The sequence below is a fragment of the Carassius gibelio genome, chromosome A11, assembly GCF_023724105.1.
Source record: "Carassius gibelio isolate Cgi1373 ecotype wild population from Czech Republic chromosome A11, carGib1.2-hapl.c, whole genome shotgun sequence".
In the NCBI taxonomy this organism is placed as follows: domain Eukaryota; kingdom Metazoa; phylum Chordata; class Actinopteri; order Cypriniformes; family Cyprinidae; genus Carassius; species Carassius gibelio.
The window spans coordinates 16,296,523-16,320,626 of NC_068381.1; the positions used below are offsets into that span (position 1 = coordinate 16,296,523).

The 24,104-nt window shown below is 39.1% G+C and overlaps 2 long non-coding RNA genes across 3 annotated transcripts in view; both read right to left on the minus strand.

The window, feature by feature from the left end:
- LOC128022481 (uncharacterized) lies at positions 1-14,008 on the minus strand. Its single transcript, XR_008185923.1, has 2 exons — positions 13,850-14,008; positions 1-135 (listed from the first exon to the last, which is right to left on the minus strand). It is a non-coding gene; the product is annotated as an uncharacterized LOC128022481 (long non-coding RNA).
- A 2,273-nt stretch (positions 14,009-16,281) lies between these two features.
- LOC128022482 (uncharacterized) overlaps positions 16,282-24,104 on the minus strand; it is a 38,072-nt gene continuing 30,249 nt past the window's right edge. The window contains exon 3 of one of the 2 annotated variants that reach the window (XR_008185926.1): positions 16,282-16,371. This is a non-coding gene — a long non-coding RNA (uncharacterized LOC128022482). Of the gene's footprint in view, positions 16,372-18,866; positions 18,957-24,104 lie in introns of those variants that run through there. The other variant, XR_008185927.1, reaches the window with a different exon arrangement.

A 24,104-nucleotide genomic window follows, 5' to 3' on the forward strand; every position in this document is an offset into this window, starting at 1 on the left:
AAAGTCTGGGTCTCGCTGTATCGCTCAGGCTGCACTGCAGTGTCTATTCACAGGTGCGATCCCACTACTGATCGACACGGGGGCTTTGACCTGCTCCGTCTCCGACCTGGGCCGGTTCACCCCTCCTTAGACGACCTGGTGGTCCCGAGCTCCCCCAGGAACACCATATCGATACCGAACTTAGTGTGGACACCTGATCAACATAGTCCACTGCAGCCCAGAACCCCTGAACTCAAGCGATCCGCCAGCCTCAGTCTCCCAGCAGCTTGGATTACAGGCGCGCGCCACTGCACCCGACGAGAGCTGCAGCATCAGCGCTGATACTCAATCTAGTGCTCACTGACACCTCGAGTACAGCACAGCAGAACACTACACTGACATTAGCTGTGGAGCAGAGAACTTCTTAGAGTTTATACATCTCAAAACAAATCAGCAAAAATCTAGTTTTTCACTTTTTAAAACATTCAGTTGCAATTTTCCTTTACTTCAACACATCTGAATATCATTTAATCCATCTCAATTGTTAATACATGAATCTTTTGGGATTTTTAGCCAGTTTATTATCTGTTTTATTTATCATATGCATGTATATTTATCACATGTACACACGTTAAGCTCATTAATTTTATTGTGGCAAACTTTGCTGTTTTTATTCCTAGAAGAAATAAAAGCTGTGACTGGAACATGCTCTGGTGATACAACATCAGGAAATTATGAAGCAGCTGTGACAGAAATCTCTCTTTCAACTGGATTGGATTAACACACACACACACACACACACACACACAGACACACAAACACACACACACAAATACATCTAGCTATTATGTAACAGTTGGCATTAGTTAACCCTTTGTTAACTTTCAGACAATTTATTACCAAAACTCTCTTTCCACTGCCACTCACAATCCCTTTCTATTTCCTTTTTTCTGTTTGTCACATCCTGTGTCTCACCATGCTGATTTGAGACTGCAGCTTGATCTCAGACACTGCATACGCCGCAAATCTGAGATTCATGAACTAGAGGTTTGTACACATTCTGTGATGGTGGGCAGCAACTTTACACACGTCTGCAATCTTAAAAAGAGCCACAAACCATTTAAGCCATTTAAATCATGAGTCACTGAGCTACGGTATGTTATTTTTCTGCATTAATACCACTCCAAACTGTAAAGTCAATTAAAAAGACAAAAGTCTCACCTTCTCTTTGAACCAGCACTCCTGTTCTCTGCGGTGTTTGTCTATGATGGTCTCATAATGCCAACGGATGTCATCTAAAACCTTGTTCAGGTCTTGCTGAGGAGCAGCATCCACTTCCACACACACTTCTGTGTCTGTCAACTGACCGAGTAGTGCTGCCTCCTATAAACACACATGAGCACACAACCATTATGGCTTAGGAAATCATTGCTATCTTCATTCAAAACATACACAATAAAAAAAATATATATTCTGCTGCACACATCCTGGTGAGTTTTCTTCAATCATACCAGCTCCTCCTACAGCACAGGTCAGCATCTACAAGTTGACTTTTGCAAGGCATGTCTTATCAAGTAGGCAATGCAGGTTATCGACGTCAGCTTTAACACACTGCCGTGTCACCGCCTCATTCTCATAGCTGATTTATGGAAAATTAAGTGGGAAACAAAATCATTATATATAAACATAATTATGATGTACAATCAAATAGCTAGACCTTAATCATGTTAGAAGCCATAATTATATAATAATAAAGCTGCAAGAGATAGACCTAGATCAAATATTTCAGCTCTCACAACCTTCAAAATGGAAAGACATCTCATTAGATAAATAATCTGTGTGTTAAACAACAGTAGAATGCACTGTACTTCTATCCATCTTGTTTTCATTACTGTCAAAAATATGACTACTCTGACTAAGATCTATTGCACTGTATCTGTAAACTACTGTTAAATTTAAAACACTACTATATATATATATATATATATATATATATATATATATATATATATATATCTTCCATCGTGTCCACCATGACATCCGCATCCTCCGTCAATTCTTTATGGCCGACATGAAAAGAGCAGGTCGAGATGCGGGTCTTTTCCCCAAAAACAACTGCCGTTGACACTGCAACTGTACAACAACTTTCTTTTCTTTTCTTTTCTTGTACAAAATAATTACAGGTGCCCAGACAGAAATGTGCAACATAGGCTTATATTGTCTGGATTTCCACTGAAATATAAAGAACTATGGAACTTCAGTTCAACCAAAAATTTACTTCCCCTCATGTCAGATCAATCCTGCATGACTGACTTTCTAAAATACTCCTGAGTCTTGCCCTAGGTTTTCATGAAACACCTCCAATTGTGTCCCAAATGACGCACTATACAGGGCTACTACATTATGCTGCTAATCAATTTAGTGCGATTGAGTATCAGCGCTGATGCTGCAGCTCTCGTCGGGTGCAGTGGCGCCCGCCTGTAATCCAAGCTGCTGGGAGACTGAGGCTGGCGGATCGCTTGAGTTCAGGGGTTCTGGGCTGCAGTGGACTATGTTGATCAGGTGTCCACACTAAGTTCGGTATCGATATGGTGCTCCTGGGGGAGCTCGGGACCACCAGGTCGTCTAAGGAGGGGTGAACTGGCCCAGGTCAGAGATGAAGCAGGTCAAAGCCCCCGTGTCGATCAGTAGTGGGATCGCGCTTGTGAATAGACACTGCAGTGCAGCCTGAGCGATACAGCGAGACCCAGACTTTTGGGTTTGCTCTCAAATAACCAGTCCTGGACTGGGAAAAAAAAGAGCCCGACATGTCATCCTTTACTCACGCTTTGTCATTTCAAACCTGTTCTTTCTAGCTTTTGTGGAACATAAAAGAAGATATTTTGAAGAATGTTGGTAACCAAACAGTTTTGATCACCTTAGACTTAAAATAAATTAAAATAAAAAAATACTGAGACATTTCTCAAATTGTCTTGTTTTATGTTCCATATAAGAAAGAAAGTCATTAAAGTTATATGACGATGGACAAACAAAAACAAAAACAAAAGTCTGGTTCTCGCTGTATCGCTCAGGCTGCACTGCAGTGTCTATTCACAGGTGCGATCCCACTACTGATCGACACGGGGGCTTTGACCTGCTCCGTCTCCGACCTGGGCCGGTTCACCCCTCCTTAGACAACCTGGTGGTCCCGAGCTCCCCCAGGAGCACCATATCGATACCGAACTTAGTGTGGACACCTGATCAACATAGTCCACTGCAGGCCAGAACCCCTGAACTCAAGCGATCCGCCAGCCTCAGTCTCCCAGCAGCTTGGATTACAGGCGCGCGCCACTGCACCCGACGAGAGCTGCAGCATCAGCGCTGATACTCAATCTCACTAAATTGATTAGCATCATAACGTAGTAGCCCTGTATAGTGCGTCATTTGGGACACAATTGGAGGCGTTTCATGAAAACCTAGGACAGGATTTAGGAGTATTTTAGAAAACAAGTCAAGCAGGATTGAACTGACATTAGGAAAATTACATTTTTGTTTTTTTATATTTCTTTTCCAGTGGGAGTCCAGACAATATAGGCTTATGCTACACATTTCTATCTGGGCACCAATAATACTTTGGCAAAGAAAAGAAAAGAAACAGAATATTCAGACCTCTAAGCTAAAGACCAGTGGCTACTGAGAATTTCTCTAGAAAATAATAATAACAATAATAATAATTCATCAGTTGATTAAAAAAAAAAAAAAGAGTCTATAATTGGTCCTCGTCGTTGGGGTACAGTTGCACCCAAAGCCCACAGTGTCTATGGCAGTGGTTTTGGGGAAAAGATCAGCATCTCGACCTGCTCTTTTGGTTCAAATATTTGTCGACCATACAGAATTGACGGAGGATGCGGATGTCATGGTGGACACGGTGGAAGATTGGGCACAAGAATCATGACTGGAGCGTGTTATGGAAGGGATTATGATCACTTCCAGAGGAGCGAGAAGGCCACCGTGCAAGACCTGAATGATTAGGTAAGTTATCCTAGATAATGTGAAGTTTCTGGAGGCTGCTGATGCTACTCTGGAGGGACTGTTGCAACATGAAAATCATTGACTGCCTTCAGGAAAAGGTACAAACCAGAAGATTAGAGACAATCAAGGCAATTAAGACAATTTTAAAATGCATAGCAAAAATGATGTGAGATTCTAATAAATGTGACATTCAGATTTTTGTTCTTTACCTTACAGTGAACAAAATACAATACTATATATATATATATATATATATATATATATATATATATATAACAAAAATGTATGAAAGCAAATGCATGCACATACATATATACATATACGAATGTTAATTAGAGCAGAAGTAATCCAGCCATAAATGTTGTAAAAGTGATAGACAATGAAAAATAATAGACAGTAGTGTTTAACAGTCATTTTACAGATACAATGCTATAGAGCTTAGTCAGAGTAGTCATATTTTTGACAGGAATGAAAACATTGCTTTGATGGATAGAAGTACAGTGCATTCAGTGGATTGTACTGTTGTTTAACAACACACAGATTTTGTGTTGTTCTATTCAATAACTCTCATTATCCAAACAGAAGGGGAACTGGAGTGCTCACTGTTGAAAACAAAGGCTAGCTACAGCACTATCTAGCAGGCTACCAGAAACATATCAACCAATACAGTAGTATAGACCAAAAGTTTGGACACACCTTCTCATTCAAAGAGTTTTCTTTATTTTTCATGACTATGAAAATTGTAGATTCACACTGAAGGCATCAAAACTATGAATTAACACATGTGGAATTATATCTGGAATTATATACATAACACAAACGTGTGAAACAACTGAAAATATGTCATATTAGGTTCTTCAAAGTAGCCACCTTTTGCTTTGACTACTGCTTTGCACACTCTTGGCATTCTCTTGATGAGCTTCAAGAGGTAGTCACCTGAAATGGTCTTCCAACAGTCTTGAAGGAGTTCCCCGAGAGATGCTTAGCACTTGTTAGCACAGACGGTAGGTTCTTGCTGACGTTTAGAGAGAGATTGTTATCAGCACACCATGCTTTGAGTGCATTAACCTCATCTCTGTAGGATGTCTCATCGCCATTAGTGATGAGTCCTAGGATAGTAGAATTTTCAGCAAATTTGAGGATGATGTTGGAGCTATGCTTAGCAGAGCAGTCGTAAGTGAACAGAGAGTACAAGAGAGGACTGAGTAGACATCCCTGTGGGGCACCAGTGCTGAGTGTAAGTGAGGAGGATGTGTGATTGCCAATTCTAATCACCTGGGTTCTGCCGGTCAGGAAGTCCAGGACCCAGTTACATAACTGGATGACCATAACTGCTGATTTAGATATGTCATAAAATGGCAATAAACATGAGAAGTGCCAGTTATACTAGGTTTCAGTCATCATTTAAAATAGTAAAAAGCGATTTGAGAAAAATGGAATGAGAGCATAGAAACAGTGAAAGCAATCATCAGTCTCTCAGCAGCAAACAGACAGTTTATGTAATTAATAAACAAAGTCTTAAAGAAGTATTATTATTATTTCTCAGACAGCAATGCAGAGAAAATGTGCATTCTTCAAATTCATTGCCAAAACATAATATTCTGCTGTACTCGAGGTGTCAGTGATCTCTAGATTGAGTATTAGCGCTGATGCTGCAGCTCTCGTCGGGTGCAGTGGCGCGCGCCTGTAATCCAAGCTGCTGGGAGACTGAGGCTGGCGGATCGCTTGAGTTCAGGGGTTCTGGGCTGCAGTGGACTATGTTGATCAGGTGTCCACACTAAGTTCGGTATCGATATGGTGCTCCTGGGGGAGCTCGGGACCACCAGGTCGTCTAAGGAGGGGTGAACCGGCCCAGGTCGGAGACGGAGCAGGTCAAAGCCCCCCTGTCGATCAGTAGTGGGATCGCTCCTGTGAATAGACACTGCAGTGCAGCCTGAGCGATACAGCGAGACCCAGACTTTTGGGCTTGTTCCTGCAGATGAACTAAAAGCGAAAGAAAGAATTGCAGATTAATTATATGATTAAGATTTCAATGATAATCAAATAGTTTCGCTCTTACTTGTCAACAGATTTTGTAGCATTTTACAAATTTGTAAACTTTTTTTAAAATTTGTATCTTTTCAGCAATGATATTTGCGGCGTTGCACTTGTTTTTAATTGAAGAGGCGCTCCGTATTTCATGACAAATGACCGGTACTATATCGTCTCTCTGGAAGTGATATTTCTCTTCATATTCAGCCTCTATATTTCATGACCAGCTGGAGGTGGACAAAGATCAAACTATTACAATTAGATTAAAGTTAGTGTAAAACGATCCTTCAAAAGACTTGCCTGGTCTATATTCTGTATCTTGGCCACATATTACAAATATTTGTATCAGCGTAAAACAGAGATTCATAAAATAATGCCTACTACTCTCATAAAAAATGATCTGACTCAGTTATATCATCCTAAATATAACCTAAAAATAATTTATATATAGCATAAAGAAGTAAATTCAACTCAATTCAAATTCATTTGAATAGTGCTTTTTACGATACAAATCATTGCAAAGCAACTTTACAGAAAATTATGTTTCTACAATATTTAGTAGAAATGGAAATTTTATTTGCACTACTTACCACCACAGACTCAGTTCAAGACTTCCCTCAATGTCATAGCATCGTTCAGGACTGACAAGCGTTAGTCCCAAAATTGCCCTGTCTCAGCCGACTTTGTGCAAAAGCTCCATCTGATGGTTGTCGTGATCCCAGAAGATTCTCTCATGGTTCAGAGGTTCCTGTCACTGCCTCTCCATCTCTCAGCAAAGCATCCGGAGAGAGATAGATTGATATATTAACAAAGAGGCCTACATTAACTAAACTAAACTAGTCTGACAGAGGGAGGGACAGCGGGGATACTGGAGATTAAAAGACGAATAATTGAAAAGGTTTTTCTTTTATATTTTCATTAAAACAACATTTATTAAATTTTTGTCATAACAATTTTTGATATAAAAGATTAAAATGTTGTTTGTCATCGAAGTTATTTGAGAGCAAACCCAAAAGTCTGGGTCTCTCTGTATTGCTCAGGCTGCACTGCAGTGTCTATTCACAGGCACGATCCCACTACTGATCGACACGGGGGCTTTGACCTGCTCCGTCTCCGACCTGGGCCGGTTCACCCCTCCTTAGACGACCTGGTGGTCCCGAGCTCCCCCAGGATCACCATATCGATACCGAACTTAGTGTGGACACCTGATCAACATAGTCCACTGCAGCCCAGAACCCCTGAACTCAAGCGATCCACCAGCCTCAGTCTCCCAGCAGCTTGGATTACAGGCGCGCGCCACTGCACCCGACGAGAGCTGCAAGCAAGAATGTAACGCTATCTGACAACCAATTCGTACGTTTTTTACGAGGTGGCTAATTCGTACCAATTTGTACGACCTCACTCGTACGATTTTATACGATTTGTCTAAACCTCAGTGTTGATTTGCAGCATAGCGTAGTCCTATCAGTGAGCACTAGATTGAGTATCAGCGCTGATGCTGCAGCTCTCGTCGGGTGTAGTGGCGCGCGCCTGTAATCCAAGCTGCTGGGAGACTGAGGCTGGCGGATCGCTTGAGTTCAGGGGTTCTGGGCTGCAGTGGACTATGTTGATCAGGTGTCCACACTACGTTCGGTATCGATATGGTGCTCCTGGGGGAGCTCGGGACCACCAGGTCGTCTAAGGAGGGGTGAACCGGCCCAGGTCGGAGACGGAGCAGGTCAAAGCCCCCGTGTCGATCAGTAGTGGGATCGCGCCTGTGAATAGACACTGCAGTGCAGCCTGAGCGATACAGTGAGACCCAGACTTTTGGGTTTGCTCTCAAATAACCAATCCTGGACTGGGACAAAAAATAAATAAAAAAGAGTCCAAGAAATGTTTGAACTACAAGAACTCCTTATTAAGCTCTTAAGAAAATGGTTTTACTGACAAATTTTGATTATTTCTTTAAAAGGCAATTATATTGACAAGCCATTAGACATAAGAATAAAAACATGGAAATAACTCTTAAACACCTAATAATGTCCAGTTTTTTTACACCTATGATTGTTTGTGTGTTTTCTTATGGAAGTTTGACTGTTTATCATCCAGATTAAAAAATAAATCACCCCTGCACACAAGAAGTCAACAATATCCTATCTCAATGATTATCTGCCAGTAGCACTCTCGTCTATCATCATGAAGTGATTTGAGAACTTGTCATGACCAGCGTCAATGCCACTGTCCCACCCATACTGGACCCCTTGTCAGGGAAACAGGTCAATTTAGCTCGAAGGGAATCATTTAAGAATTTGAACAGAATCACTGTTTCACGGCTGATCACTGAGACGCCCAGCGATTCACTGAACGGGGATATTATTAATATCCAAAGTATAGTGAAAACACAATCAATTAGCACAGTCAGGGCCGTGCACAGACCTTTTGAGGGGCATGTGCTGAAACTGAAAAAGGGCACCCCCCCCCCTTTTTTTTTATATTAAGATTATTTAGTAAGCCTGCATAAAAGGAAGAAATGGTCACATCTTCATGACAAATTCAGTAACACAAAATAATAGTCTCAAAAGCTTTAGATTTATTCACGATTAATAACATCCATAATAATAATATTAGATAATATAGATAAACAGGGTTTTAAGGGCTTCTTTAAACCTAATACAACAGCAACCTTCTGTTAGCCATGTATCTGGAAAAAATTTGATACTGTGGTGGACCAGGGATGTTGGTCTCTCGAAGGTCTCTTATTCACTACACTTTCCCCTAAAATAAGCCAACAATGAAAAAATAAATAAAAATAGTGTGAAATGTACAGTTGCAGTGAAAAGCATTTCTGAAGGATCATGTGACACTGAAGAGTACTGAACTGGAGTAATGATGCTGAACATTCAGCTTTGATCACAAAAATAAATTACATTTTAAAATATTCAAATAGAAAACAGTTATTTAAAATTGTAAAAATATTACACAATATTACTGATTTTGCTGTATTTTGGATCAAATAAATGAAGGCATGAATCATGAATTACATTCTGCATGATAAAATATAAAGATTTAAGTGATCTTCTGAAATTTTTTTTTTAGTTACTACTACATTACTGTAGTAAAACCATGTTTTATAACATTTTATACAGAGAGTATACAGAGAGTATACCATAACATGATTAGGCTAAATGTTAATAAATTAAGTGTATCAGCAATCATAAATCAAAGAAGAAATTTCTTAGAAATATGTTATCTAGGTGACGAGGATCACTCGTCGCTGTGTAAGTTCCAGTATGAAACAGCGCGGGGGCGCACCTGTTATGATTTCCCGATGGTAAAAACAAATTATATGTTGTTGTATTACTTATCAATATATCGTTTTTGACCAGCGAATGTGTGCAAATGTGATTTTTTTTTTCTGTCCGTCATTAAAACGGCGACGGCGCCTGCCGCTGCCGGGATCACATTACATTTTCATCTAGTTTACAAACTAGTTTTTTTTAGCTATATAGACGGAGCGCTCAGTTTTTCCTGTGGTAAAATGCATTTGGCCAAAATCGCATTTTATAAAAGATGAAATGCTACTGTATGCACAGGCTATTTAAGTGTTGGCTATATATTGGCTATGACTAGATGGCAAATGCTAGCCCTCTCTCTCAGGCGACGTCCCACGTCTCAGTCAGTCAGTCAGACATCAAATAAATAAAATATGAGCTTTTATAGACAGTGTTTAGTAGTACTTATTCAAACAACAAGATATTTATTTACCCTTCGCAAAACTTTGTTCAGCTCAGCTGGTGTCTACTGTGCGGCTGCTGTGGAACTTCAGTCGATTCAATGAATATAGAGGGGGCGGAGTTATCAGCTTACTGACCGCTTGAGGATCCAATAAGACTTACACAAGCTTGTTTTAAGAACTTTAATTTGGTAAAACAGACAGACAGGCGTAAAGGGTGACCAATAGCATTGATAAAAAAAAAAATAAAAAAAAAAAAAATAAAAAACACCACCAAAAAAAGGGCACTTCAGAGTGTAAGGGCAAAGAGGGCATGTGCTCTGCACAGGTTGAGCCCTACCTGTGCACGTGCCTGAGCACAGTAACAAGATCGGCAGTTTAAGACATTAACTTGTAAGCACAAAACACAACATACTTCTCTTTTCAATATGAATAAGGCTTTATTAGATAAATCTAAGACATATAAACTAATCTAACACATAAACGCACGCACTCACACATTCACACAAGTTGCAAGACGATCGAAAGTTAGGGAAAGATGAGTTTAAGAGAATGGAAATATGGAATCCCAAGTTTACAGCAATACGTTAAATTGCATAGACATGAACAACCATCAACCACGTAATTAGCCCTCGCATTAAGTTCCTCAAAGAGGTTAAAATTATATTAGATACACCAGTACAAATCAGAGTCTGGAGGTAAGTACTTGCGTCTCCTGTGTAAAGAAAGTCCCCTTTGCTGTCCTTGAAAGGGGATTTTCCCGATGTGGCTGATTGGCTGGAAGTTCAGTAGTCGTGAAGTGACGTCTTGGGAAGCCCTGGTTGGGTGTTGGATGAAAATGCAGAGTTGTGTGTGGCTGGTTGAAGTTGAACTCGACGTTACAAACTTAACTCAGAACAGGAAACTCTCAAACGGAAAAGAAAAGAAGTGAAGTTTGTCGAGACTATGTTGTGTTCCTTCTCATCGTGGCTAAGTAGCAGCAGGCTTGCAGGCTGAAGCACGCTGCAACCGCGCTCAAAGAACAGTGATGACTAACAGCATGGCTATAAGCTAAAGCTAATAAGCAAAGCTAAAAGCTCAAACTAAAAGCAGACATGACTAATAGCAGAAGCATAGCTAGAGACTAAAAGCTAGAGACTAAAAGCAAGATTTTATGGTGTCCTAAGTATTTAAACTGGCCTGTTGGCCACACCTCAAATGGTGTCTTGACCAATCAGATATTGTCTTGGCTCGGGGGTATCATAAATCATATGTTATCTTACCAAGCATGTGGTCCAAATTTTCCAGCTCTTGCAGGGTCTAATTTTGGACATGATTCCTATAACACGCATATGATACATTTGACATAAAATTGATTGTCTGGGCTATCTCAAGCAAGCAGATTCCATTACATAGATACTAGACATGACTATATATCCTTAAGCTATCCCATAGTTATTAAAAGACATACACAATAAGTGATTATAACATGATAGTCAAATGTGTGGGGTACATATAAATTGATATGGAGTTAAGCAATGGAATGATATTCATTTAGAAGTCATTTTGGAGTTCATTTTGGTCCATATATATGTACAAAAGACAGTTTCTTTGTCATTCTCTTGACAAGGATTTCTGTGGAGACCAGAGGTTCAAAGCCCTTCCCCCTCAGGAATTTCAGTCTGGTTCTGCTGGGTGGGGGAAGTCAATGGAACTTTTGCAGTACTCTCATGGGTTTTCATGTGATGTCCAACATTGCATTTCAATTACGAACAACAAATTTGACAATCTCTTCGGTGAATTAAAATTGTCAATAATTGTTCTAGTGGTGTTAATGTTGAAAGCTGTTTTGTGAAAAAGTTGGTTGGTCATCTTGCTTGGGTCTTGTGGCACTAGAACTGATTTATGACTTCCTGAGGAATTCGGCTCGTGTTTCAAACACAGCCCTCTTTAATTTGTCTGGCTTGAGTCATTTCTGTTACACCCTTATAGTTTACTTAGATACAACATCATGGTCTAACATCTGGCTCAGGAGCATCTGTGAAAGGACCACGACCAGGGGCTTGGATTACGTGGGGTCCTTACATGATTATGTGTGCCCCCCACTTTTAACATCACGGAAATTCGTCCCCCGCACTTTTTCGGTCAAGTGTGTTCACATAGAGGTTTTCAAGAGCTGGTGTGAATAAATATAGATTTTAACTCAAAGAGATACGACTGTCTGCGCATGATATGATATTTTATTCGGACCCAGAAGGCGAGATGAACATCACGGAGCGCTAAACTCTCCTGCAGTGTGTGTTTCATTCATACTCGAAGCAAGAGGGAACTCTCACGCAGAAAATCATACCAGGAAACTCCTAATATGGACAAAAGCGTCCAGCTATGCTGTGTGAAAACAGTTGTTTACACAGAAAAACAGACACTTTTGGAAACACAAACACATTATTATTACAAGAAACTATTCTGCCTTATTATGTGATAAAAAAAGTGTTTGTAGTATATAAACAGATCATTATTATTTGTTATTGTCCAGCAGTTATAGATTTCTAAGCCAATTATAAGCCTTTAGAGAAAAATTGAAGTTGCTTATACACTACCAATCAAAAGTTTTTGAACAGTAAGTTTGTTAATGTTTTTTAAAGAAGTCTCTTCTGTTCACCAAGCCTGCATTTATTTGATCCAAAGTACAGCAAAACAATAACTGATTTCTATTTGAATATATTTAAAAATGTAATTTATTGAGATTTCAAAGCTGAATTTTTTGCATCATTACTCCATTCACACGATCCTTCGGAAATAATTCTACTATTCTGATTTGCTGCTAAAAAAAAAAAAATCTAAGCTTTTGAATGATATAGTAAATAATGTTGCAAAAGCTTTTTATTTCAAATAAATGTTGATCTTTGGAAAACACTCTATTCATCAAAGAATACTGAAAAATGTACTCATATGTTTTAAATATTGATAATCTGCAAATCAGCATATTAGAATGATTTCTGAAGGATGAGACACTGAAGACTGGAGTAATGATGCTGAAAATACAGCTTTGGTCACAGGAATAAATTACATTTTAAAACATATTCAAATAGAAAACTGTTATTTTAAATAGTACAATTAATTCACAATATTACTGCTTTTGCTGTGTTCTGGATCAAATCAATGCAGGCTTGGTGAGCAGAAGAGACTTCTTTAAAAACATAAAAAAATCTTACTATTCTTAAACTGTTGACTGGTAGGCAAAATAGATTACAGAACTTTTATATGGTAATGTTTTATATTATATTATAATCATTGAGTGTGCTGCAGAGAAAATGTGCATACTTCAAATTAATTGCCAAAACATAATATTCTGCTGTGCTGTACTCGAGGTGTCAGTGATCTCTAGATTGAGTATCAGCGCTGATGCTGCAGCTCTCGTCGGGTGCAGTGGCGCGCGCCTGTAATCCAAGCTGCTGGGAGACTGAGGCTGGCGGATCGCTTGAGTTCAGGGGTTCTGGGCTGCAGTGGACTATGTTGATCAGGTGTCCACACTAAGTTCGGTATCGATATGGTGCTCCTGGGGGAGCTCGGGACCACCAGGTCGTCTAAGGAGGGGTGAACCGGCACAAGTCGGAGACGGAGCAGGTCAAAGCCCCCGTGTCGATCAGTAGTGGGATCGCTCCTGTGAATAGACACTGCAGTGCAGCCTGAGCGATACAGAGAGTCCCAGACTTTTGTGTTTGCTCTCAAATAACCAGTCCTGGACTGGGACAAAAAAAAAGTGCCCAAGACATGCCATCCTTTACTCACACTTTGTCATTTCAAACCTGTTCTTTCTAGCTTTTGTGGAACATAGAAGATATTTTGAAGAATTTTGGTAACCAAACAGTTTCAATCACCTTAGACTTAAAATAAATGAAAATAAAAAAAATACTGAGACATTTCTCAAATTATCTTGTTTTATGTTCCATATAAGAAAGAAAGTCATTAAAGTTATATGAGGCTGGACAGACAAACCCAAAAGTCTGGGTCTCTCTGTATCGCTCAGGCTGCACTGCAGTGTCTATTCACAGGAGCGATCCCACTACTGATCGACACGGGGGCTTTGACCTGCTCCGTCTCCGACCTGGGCCGGTTCATCCCTCCTTAGACGACCTGGTGGTCCCGAGCTCCCCCAGGAGCACCATATCGATACCGAACTTAGTGTGGACACCTGATCAACATAGTCCACTGCAGCCCAGAACCCCTGAACTCAAGCGATCCGCCAGCCTCAGTCTCCCAGCAGCTTGGATTACAGGCGCGCGCCACTGCACCCGACGAGAGCTGCAGCATCAGCGCTAATACTCAATCTAGAGATCACTGACACCTCGAGTACAGCACAGCAGAACACTACACTGACATTAGCTGTGGAGCAGAGAACTTCTTAGAGTTTTAACATCTTCAAAAAATTCAGCAAAAATTTAGTTTCTCACTTTTAATGTATACAATTCAGTTGCTATTTTCCTTTATTTCAACACATTTGACTATCATTTAATTCATCTCAGTTGTTAAATCATTATTAATTTGTTATAATTTTGGATTTTTAGGGGTTTATTACCTGTTTTCTTTATCATATGCATGTGTAATTAACACATGTACACACAGCTTGTTAATTTTAATGTGGAAAACTTTGCTGTTTATATTCCTAAAAGAAATAAAAGAATTAAAGGACTGAGGTGTCAGGTGTGGCACTGGCTGCAGTCCTGACAGGAACATCTGGAGCACCTGTGACTGAAACTAATGTATGTTCTGGTGATACAACATCAGGAAATTATGAAGCAGCTCTGACAGAAAACTCTCTTTAAACTGGAAGCTCCAGGACTGGGCTGTGAAACCCACCGGGGGCCCAACATACATCCAAGAGGACTGCAGGATGATTATTCAATTGAATATACTATTATTAACAATGAACACAGACATTAATAAATTTGAATTACTTAATTACAATTCTTAAATGCATTTTTTGTTGTTGTTGTTTATATCCCCACAGGAATTATTGTTTATTTTTGTTTAACAGTTTATGTACATAAATATAAAGAATAAAACAAGCAGTTTTCTCCTAATTACAGCAGAAATACAGGAGGAAATATAGTACCTTATATATGGAAACCCTTGAAAATTGCTGTGGACAATCAAGACAGACTGATTGACAACAACTGAAGATAGGAAACAGGATGGCCATGATAAGAACCTCTGAGGCAGCCTTAAATGGGAACTTTGTAGAAATATGTTTAGTCAGCATGAAATCAAAACTGACCCTATTTATTTTCTTAATGAATGTTGCTGATTTTATTGTGAATATATTTTTAATAAATGTTTAGTTTAGTTTTTGACACTTTCCATCATAACTTGTTCTTCCTGTGATATAAGATATGATCATTTTTCTCAGCTGTAATGTTTGCCCGACATTCAGATCTGCTTCCCTTCATGCTCACTTTTCATAGGAAAACCACAATAATCAATGGATTAAATTAAGCCCTGCCTACAAATATTTCTATTTTTTATTGTATTTTGTTTTTAACAGTTTAATTAGCTGGAAATAATTAAAAAATATAACACATTATATATAATGGGATAATGTACAACTTACTACTGTATATATATATATATATATATATATATATATATATATATATATATATATATATATATATATATATACAGTACAGACCAAAAGTTTGGACACACCTTCTCATTCAAATAGTTTTCTTTATTTTCATGACCATCAAGGGCTATTTGAGCAAGAAGGAGAGTGATGGGGTGCTGCGCCAGATGACCTGGCCTCCACAGTCACCGGACCTGAACCCAATCCAGATGGTTTAGGGGTGAGCTGGACCGCAGACAGAAGGCAAAAGGGCCAACAAGTGCTAAGCATCTCTCGGGGAACTCCTTCAAGACTGTTGGAAGACCATTTCAGGTGACGACCTCTTGAAGCTCATCAAGAGAAAGCCAAGAGTGTGCAAAGCAGTAATAAAAGCAAAAGAAAAACCTACAATATGACATATTTTCAGTTGTTCCATACTTTTTTGTTATGTATATAATTCCATATATAATTCCACATGTGTTAATTCATAGTTTTGATGCCTTCAGTGTGAATCTACAATTTTCATAGTCATGAAAAAAAAGTAAACTCTTTGAATGAGAAGGTGTGTCCAAACTTTTGGTCTATACTGTATATATATCCTATAAGTCGCAAAATGTGTAAATTATCCCGTTTTCTCCATGAAATTATCAAATAATATCACCATATGCAACATATACGAGTATTACTCTCTTGATCCAAAGAGTCAGATGCAGGTGATTGAGGGAAGTCTTAACTGTGGTGGTACATTTCACATATCTGTCAGAGAGAGGAGATATACCAGTCATTTGACACGACATACAGAAACTGCTGAAAAGATAACAAGTTTAAAAAAATATTACACATTTGAATGTGAGAAGGTCGTATCTGGAGTTGACAAAGTAAGAGTGAAATGATTTGGTTATTACTGAATTCTTAATCATATAATTAATCTGAAAATCTTTCTTTTGCTGTTAGTCCACACGCAAAAGTCTGGGTCTCGCTGTATCACTCAGGCTGCACTGCAGTGTCTATTCACAGGAGCGATCCCACTACTGATCGACACGGGGGCTTTGACCTGCTCCGTCTCCAACCTGGGCCGGTTCACCCCTCCTTAGAAGACCTGGTGGTCCCGAGCTCCCCCAGGAGCACCATATCGATACCGAACTTAGTGTGGACACCTGATCAACATAGTCCACTGCAGCCCAGAACCCCTGAACTCAAGCGATCCACCAGCCTCAGTCTCCCAGCAGCTTGGATTACAGGCGCGCACCACTGCACCCGACGAGAGCTGCAGCATCAGCGCTGATACTCAATCTAGAGATCACTGACACCTCGAGTACAGCACAGCAGAACACTACACTGACATTAGCTGTGGAGCAGAGAACTTCTTAGAGTTTTAACATCTTCAAAAAATTCAGCAAAAATTTAGTTTCTCACTTTTAATGTATACAATTCAGTTGCTATTTTCCTTTATTTCAACACATTTGACTATCATTTAATTCATCTCAGTTGTTAAATCATTATTAATTTGTGGTAATTTTGGATTTTTAGGGGTTTATTACCTGTTTTCTTTATCATATGCATGTGTAATTAACACATGTACACACAGCTTGTTAATTTTAATGTGGAAAACTTTGCTGTTTATATTCCTAAAAGAAATAAAAGAATTAAAGGACTGAGGTGTCAGGTGTGGCACTGGCTGCAGTCCTGACAGGAACATCTGGAGCACCTGTGACTGAAACTAATGTATGTTCTGGTGATACAACATCAGGAAATTATGAAGCAGCTCTGACAGAAAACTCTCTTTAAACTGGAAGCTCCAGGACTGGGCTGTGAAACCCACCGGGGGCCCAACATACATCCAAGAGGACTGCAGGATGATTATTCAATTGAATATACTATTATTAACAATGAACACAGACATTAATAAATTTGAATTACTTAATTACAATTCTTAAATGCATTTTTTGTTGTTGTTGTTTATATCCCCACAGGAATTATTGTTTATTTTTGTTTAACAGTTTATGTACATAAATATAAAGAATAAAACAAGCAGTTTTCTCCTAATTACAGCAGAAATACAGGAGGAAATATAGTACCTTATATATGGAAACCCTTGAAAATTGCTGTGGACAATCAAGACAGACTGATTGACAACAACTGAAGATAGGAAACAGGATGGCCATGATAAGAACCTCTGAGGCAGCCTTAAATGGGAACTTTGTAGAAATATGTTTAGTCAGCATGAAATCAAAACTGACCCTATTTATTTTCTTAATGAATGTTGCTGATTTTATTGTGAATATATTTTTAATAAATGTTTAGTTTAGTTTTTGACACTTTCCATCATAACTTGTTCTTCCTGTGATATAAGATATGATCATTTTTCTCAGCTGTAATGTTTGCCCGACATTCAGATCTGCTTCCCTTCATGCTCACTTTTCATAGGAAAACCACAACAATCAATGGATTAAATTAAGCCCTGCCTACAAATATTTCTATTTTTTATTGTATTTTGTTTTTAACAGTTTAATTAGCTGGAAATAATTAAAAAATATAACACATTATATATAATGGGATAATGTACAACTTACTACTGTATATATATATATATATATATATATATATATATATATATATATATATATATATATATATATATATATATATATATATATATATACAGTACAGACCAAAAGTTTGGACACACCTTCTCATTCAAATAGTTTTCTTTATTTTCATGACCATCAAGGGCTATTTGAGCAAGAAGGAGAGTGATGGGGTGCTGCACCAGATGACCTGGCCTCCACAGTCACCGGACCTGAACCCAATCCAGATGGTTTAGGGGTGAGCTGGACCGCAGACAGAAGGCAAAAGGGCCAACAAGTGCTAAGCATCTCTCGGGGAACTCCTTCAAGACTGTTGGAAGACCATTTCAGGTGACGACCTCTTGAAGCTCATCAAGAGAAAGCCAAGAGTGTGCAAAGCAGTAATAAAAGCAAAAGAAAAACCTACAATATGACATATTTTCAGTTGTTCCATACTTTTTTGTTATGTATATAATTCCATATATAATTCCACATGTGTTAATTCATAGTTTTGATGCCTTCAGTGTGAATCTACAATTTTCATAGTCATGAAAAAAAAGTAAACTCTTTGAATGAGAAGGTGTGTCCAAACTTTTGGTCTATACTGTATATATATCCTATAAGTCGCAAAATGTGTAAATTATCCCGTTTTCTCCATGAAATTATCAAATAATATCACCATATGCAACATATACGAGTATTACTCTCTTGATCCAAAGAGTCAGATGCAGGTGATTGAGGGAAGTCTTAACTGTGGTGGTACATTTCACATATCTGTCAGAGAGAGGAGATATACCAGTCATTTGACACGACATACAGAAACTGCTGAAAAGATAACAAGTTTAAAAAAATATTACACATTTGAATGTGAGAAGGTCGTATCTGGAGTTGACAAAGTAAGAGTGAAATGATTTGGTTATTACTGAATTCTTAATCATATAATTAATCTGAAAATCTTTCTTTTGCTGTTAGTCCACACGCAAAAGTCTGGGTCTCGCTGTATCACTCAGGCTGCACTGCAGTGTCTATTCACAGGAGCGATCCCACTACTGATCGACACGGGGGCTTTGACCTGCTCCGTCTCCAACCTGGGCCGGTTCACCCCTCCTTAGAAGACCTGGTGGTCCCGAGCTCCCCCAGGAGCACCATATCGATACCGAACTTAGTGTGGACACCTGATCAACATAGTCCACTGCAGCCCAGAACCCCTGAACTCAAGCGATCCACCAGCCTCAGTCTCCCAGCAGCTTGGATTACAGGCGCGCGCCACTGCACCCGACGAGAGCTGCAGCATCAGCGCTGATACTCAATCTCACTAAATTGATTAGCAGCATAACGTAGTATTCCTGTATGGTACACAAGTGGAGGAGTTTCATGAAAACCTAGGGCAGGATTTAGGAGTATTTTAGAAAGTAAATCATGCAGGATTGAACTGACATGAGGGAAAGTACATTTTTGGTTGAACTGAAGTTTTTTATATTTCTTTTCCAGTGGAAGTCCAGACAATATAGGCCTATATTATACATTTCTATCTGGGCACCAATAATACTTTGGAAAAGAAAAGAAAAGAAAAGAAAAGAAAAGAAAAGAAAAGAAAAGAAAAGAAAAGAAAAGAAAAGAAAAGAAAAGAAACAGAATATTCAGACCTCTAGCTAAAGACCAGTGGCTACTGAGAATTTCTCTAGAAAATGATAATAACAATAATAATAATTCATCAGTTGATTTAAAAAAAAGTCCATAATTGGTTTTCATGTCGACCATACAGAATTGACGGAGGATGCGGATGTCATGGTGGACACGGTGGAAGATTGGGCACAAGAATCATGACTGGAGCGTGTTATGGAAGGGATTATGATCACTTCCAGAGGAGCGAGAAGGCCACCGTGCAAGAGCTGAATGACCGGCTGATATCCTACCTAGATAAGGTGAAGTTTCTGGAGGATGCTGATGCTACTCTGGAGGGACTGTTATACCTGAAAATCATTGACTGCCTTCAAGAAAAGGTACAAAACAGAAGATTAGAGACAATCAAGGCAATTAAGACAATTTTAAAATGCATAGCAAAAATGATGTGAGATTCTAATAAATGTGACATTCAGATTTTTGTTCTTTACCTTACAGTGAACAAAATACAATACTATATATATATAGCTAGATTGAGTATCAGCGCTGATGCTGCAGCTCTCGTCGGGTGCAGTGGCGCGCGCCTGTAATCCAAGCTGCTGGGAGACTGAGGCTGGCGGATCGCTTGAGTTCAGGGGTTCTGGGCTGCAGTGGACTATGTTGATCAGGTGTCCACACTAAGTTCGGTATCGATATGGTGCTCCTGGGGGAGCTCGGGACCACCAGGTTGTCTAAGGAGGGGTGAACCGGCCCAGATCGGAGACGGAGCAGGTCAAAGCCCCCGTGTCGATCAGTAGTGGGATCGCACCTGTGAATAGACACTGCAATGCAGCCTGAGTGATACAGCAAGACCCAGACTTTTGTTTTTGCTCTCAAATAACTTCCATAACAAACAACGTTTTAATCTTTTATAACAAAAATTATGACAAAATGTAATAAATGTTGTTTTAATGAAAAAATCAAAGAAAAACCTTTTCAATTATACATCTTTTAATCTCCAGTATCCCCGCTGTCCCTCCCTCTGTCAGACTAGTTTAGTTTAGTTTAAAGAAGCTGAATGTAAGAAATCTATTTCAGTTAATCATAAAATGGCCCTGATGTGTCACTAGACATTAAGAAATCATGTTCATTTCAAATACTTATATCACTGACAACAGTAGTCCGGCCAGGATATTGTCATTTAAAAAGTGGACTTGCAGCCCTCAACTGATGTTGATGTTGTCATTTTGTGTTTTGGCCTGACGCGCCTCCCTCCACCTATCTACCAATCACAAAGTCAGTAGTGTTTCGGGGTACGTGTTGCCAGCTTTGCTGTAACCTACCCTAACTCCAGTCGGATAAAAATGTCTAATGTTACTAAATCAAAAAGACCTCGTTATAATTCAGAAATTTGTTGTGACAAAGTCCGAAATAAAACCAGAATTTGTATTGGAGATGCTTTTGAAAGATGGAGACGGCTGAAAACGGAGAAGAATTTGAACACAGACGCCAACGTTGCTACTTTTCTCCTGGACAGGTAAGATTCATCTATGCTTGGCTAACTTGTTCTTGATGTTAATGGACATTTCATATATTCATGACAGTCGAACAAAGTTATGCATGTTTGTGCAAAGGAAAATAACGTTAGCTCACATGGACGTATGCTAACATTAGCAATGCATTACAGGAGCCCATTTCTCTGTCATCATGCTGAGACGCTGAGGAAAACAACATGACATAGGCTTGTGCTTGTACTTACATTAATGACAGATAAATAACGTTACAAGTTAGACTAACAGTTACCGTTCTGTCTGTCACATACGAACATACATCTTTACGATTATAGTGTCACATACGAGCATAAATCTTTACGATCATATTTAACTAATGACAATTAGTAAATTTTTTAAATACATAATTACTTATCAAAATATCTCTCATGAAGCATAAACATAATTAACAGAAAAAAAGCTTACTGTGTACATCTGTTCGTCACTTGCATTGGAAGCTCAGTGAAGCAGCCTACGTTTCTACTGAATCCATCTGGCAACCTCGAAACAGGGGGTAGGGGATACACCACTCTACAGTATTTTTATAGTGAGTGCAGTACCAGTTTAGGCCACAATCCTACATACGGCTCCTTTAATGTAGGCCTCTTTGTTAATATATCAATCTATCTCTCTCCGGATGCTTTGCTGAGAGATGGAGAGGCAGTGACAGGAACCTCTGAACCAGGAGAGGATCTTCTGGGATCACGACAACCATCAGATGGAGTTTTGCACAAAGTCGGCTGAGACAGGGCAATTTTGGGACTAACGCTTGTCAGTCCTGAACGATGCTATGACATTGAGGTTGAATAGTTTGATCTTTGTCCACCTCCAGCTGGTCATGAAATAAAGACGCTGAATATGAACAGAAATATCACTTCCACAGAGAGACGATATAGTAGGCTACCAATCATTTGTCATGAAATACGGAGCGCCTCTTCAATTAAAAACAAGTGCAACGCCGCAAATATCATTGCTGAAAAGATAAAAAGTTTAAAACAGTTTACAAATTTGTAAAATGATACAAAATCTTGAGTTGACAAGTAAGAGCAAAACTATTTGATTATCATTGAACTGTCCATCTGCAGGAACAAGCCCAAAAGTCTGGGTCTCTCTGTATCGCTCAGGCTGCACTGCAGTGTCTATTCACAGGAGCGATCCCACTACTGATCGACACGGGGGCTTTGGCCTGCTCGGTCTCCAAGCTGGGCCAGTTCACCCCTCCTTAGACGACCTGGTGGTCCCGAGCTCCCCCAGGAGCACCATATCGATACCGAACTTAGTGTGGACACCTGATCAACATAGTCCACTGCAGCCCAGAACCCCTGAACTCAAGCGATCCACCAGCCTCAGTCTCCCAGCAGCTTGGATTACAGGCGCGCACCACTGCACCCGACGAGAGCTGCAGCATCAGCGCTGATACTCAATCTAGAGATCACTGACACCTCGAGTACAGCACAGCAGAACACTACACTGACATTAGCTGTGGAGCAGAGAACTTCTTAGAGTTTTAACATCTTCAAAAAAATCTGCAAAAATGTAGTTTTTCACTTTTAATGTATACAATTCAGTTGCTATTTTCCTTTATTTCAACACATCTGACTATCATTTAATTCATCTCAGTTGTTAAATCATGATTAATTTGTGGTAATTTTGATTTTTAGGGGTTTATTACCTGTTTTATTTATCATATGCATGTGTATTTATCACATGTACACACAGCTTGTTAATTTTATTGTGGAAAACTTTGCTGTTTATATTCCTAGAAGAAATAAAAGAATTAAGGGACTGAGGTGTCAGGTGTGGCACTGGCTGCAGTCCTGACAGGAACATCTGGAGCACCTGTGACTGAAACTAATGTATGTTCTGGTGATACAACATCAGGAAATTATGAAGCAGCTCTGACAGAAAACTCTCTTTAAACTGGAAGCTCCAGGACTGGGCTGTGAAACCCACCGGGGGCCCAACATACATCCAAGAGGACTGCAGGATGATTATTCAATTGAATATACTATTATTAACAATGAACACAAACATTAATAAATTAGAATTACTTAATTACAATAAGTTGTTGTTGTTTATTTCCCCACAGGAATTATTGTTTATTTTTGTTTAACAGTTTATGTACATAAATATAAAGAATAAAACAAGCAGTTTTCTCCTAATTACAGCAGAAATACAGGAGGAAATATAGTACCTTATATATGGAAACCCTTGAAAATTGCTGTGGACAATCAAGTCAAACCGATTCAGAACAACTGAAGATAGGAAACAGGATGGCCATGATAAGAACCTCTGAGGCAGCCTTAAATGGGAACTTTGTAGAAATAAGTTAGTCAGCATGAAATAAAAACTGACCCTATTTATTTTCTTAATGAATGTTGCTGATTTTATTGTGAATATATTTTTAATAAATGTTTAGTTTAGTTTTTGACACTTTCCATCATAACTTGTTCTTCCTGTGATATAAGATATGATCATTTTTCTCAGCTGTAATGTTTGCCCGACATTCAGATCTGCTTCCCTTCATGCTCACTTTTCATAGGAAAACCACAACAATCAATGGATTAAATTAAGCCCTGCCTACAAATATTTCTATTTTTTATTGTATTTTGTTTTTACCTGTTTAATTGGCTGGAAAGAATTCAAAAATGTAACACATTATATATAATGGGATAATGTACAACTTACTACTGTATATATATATATATATATATATATATATATATATATATATATACACACAGTACAGACCAAAAGTTTGGACACACCTTCTCATTCAAATAGTTTTCTTTATTTTCATAACCATCGAGGGCTATTTGAGCAAGAAGGAGAGTGATGGGGTGCTGCGCCAGATGACCTGGCCTCCACAGTCACTGGACCTGAACCCATTCGAGATGGTTTAGGGGTGAGCTGGACCGCAGACAGAAGGCAAAAGGGCCAACAAGTGCTAAGCATCTCTCGGGGAACTCCTTCAAGACTGTTGGAAGACCATTTCAGGTGACGACCTCTTGAAGCTCATCAAGAGAATGCCAAGAGTGTGCAAAGCAGTAATAAAAGCAAAAGGTGGC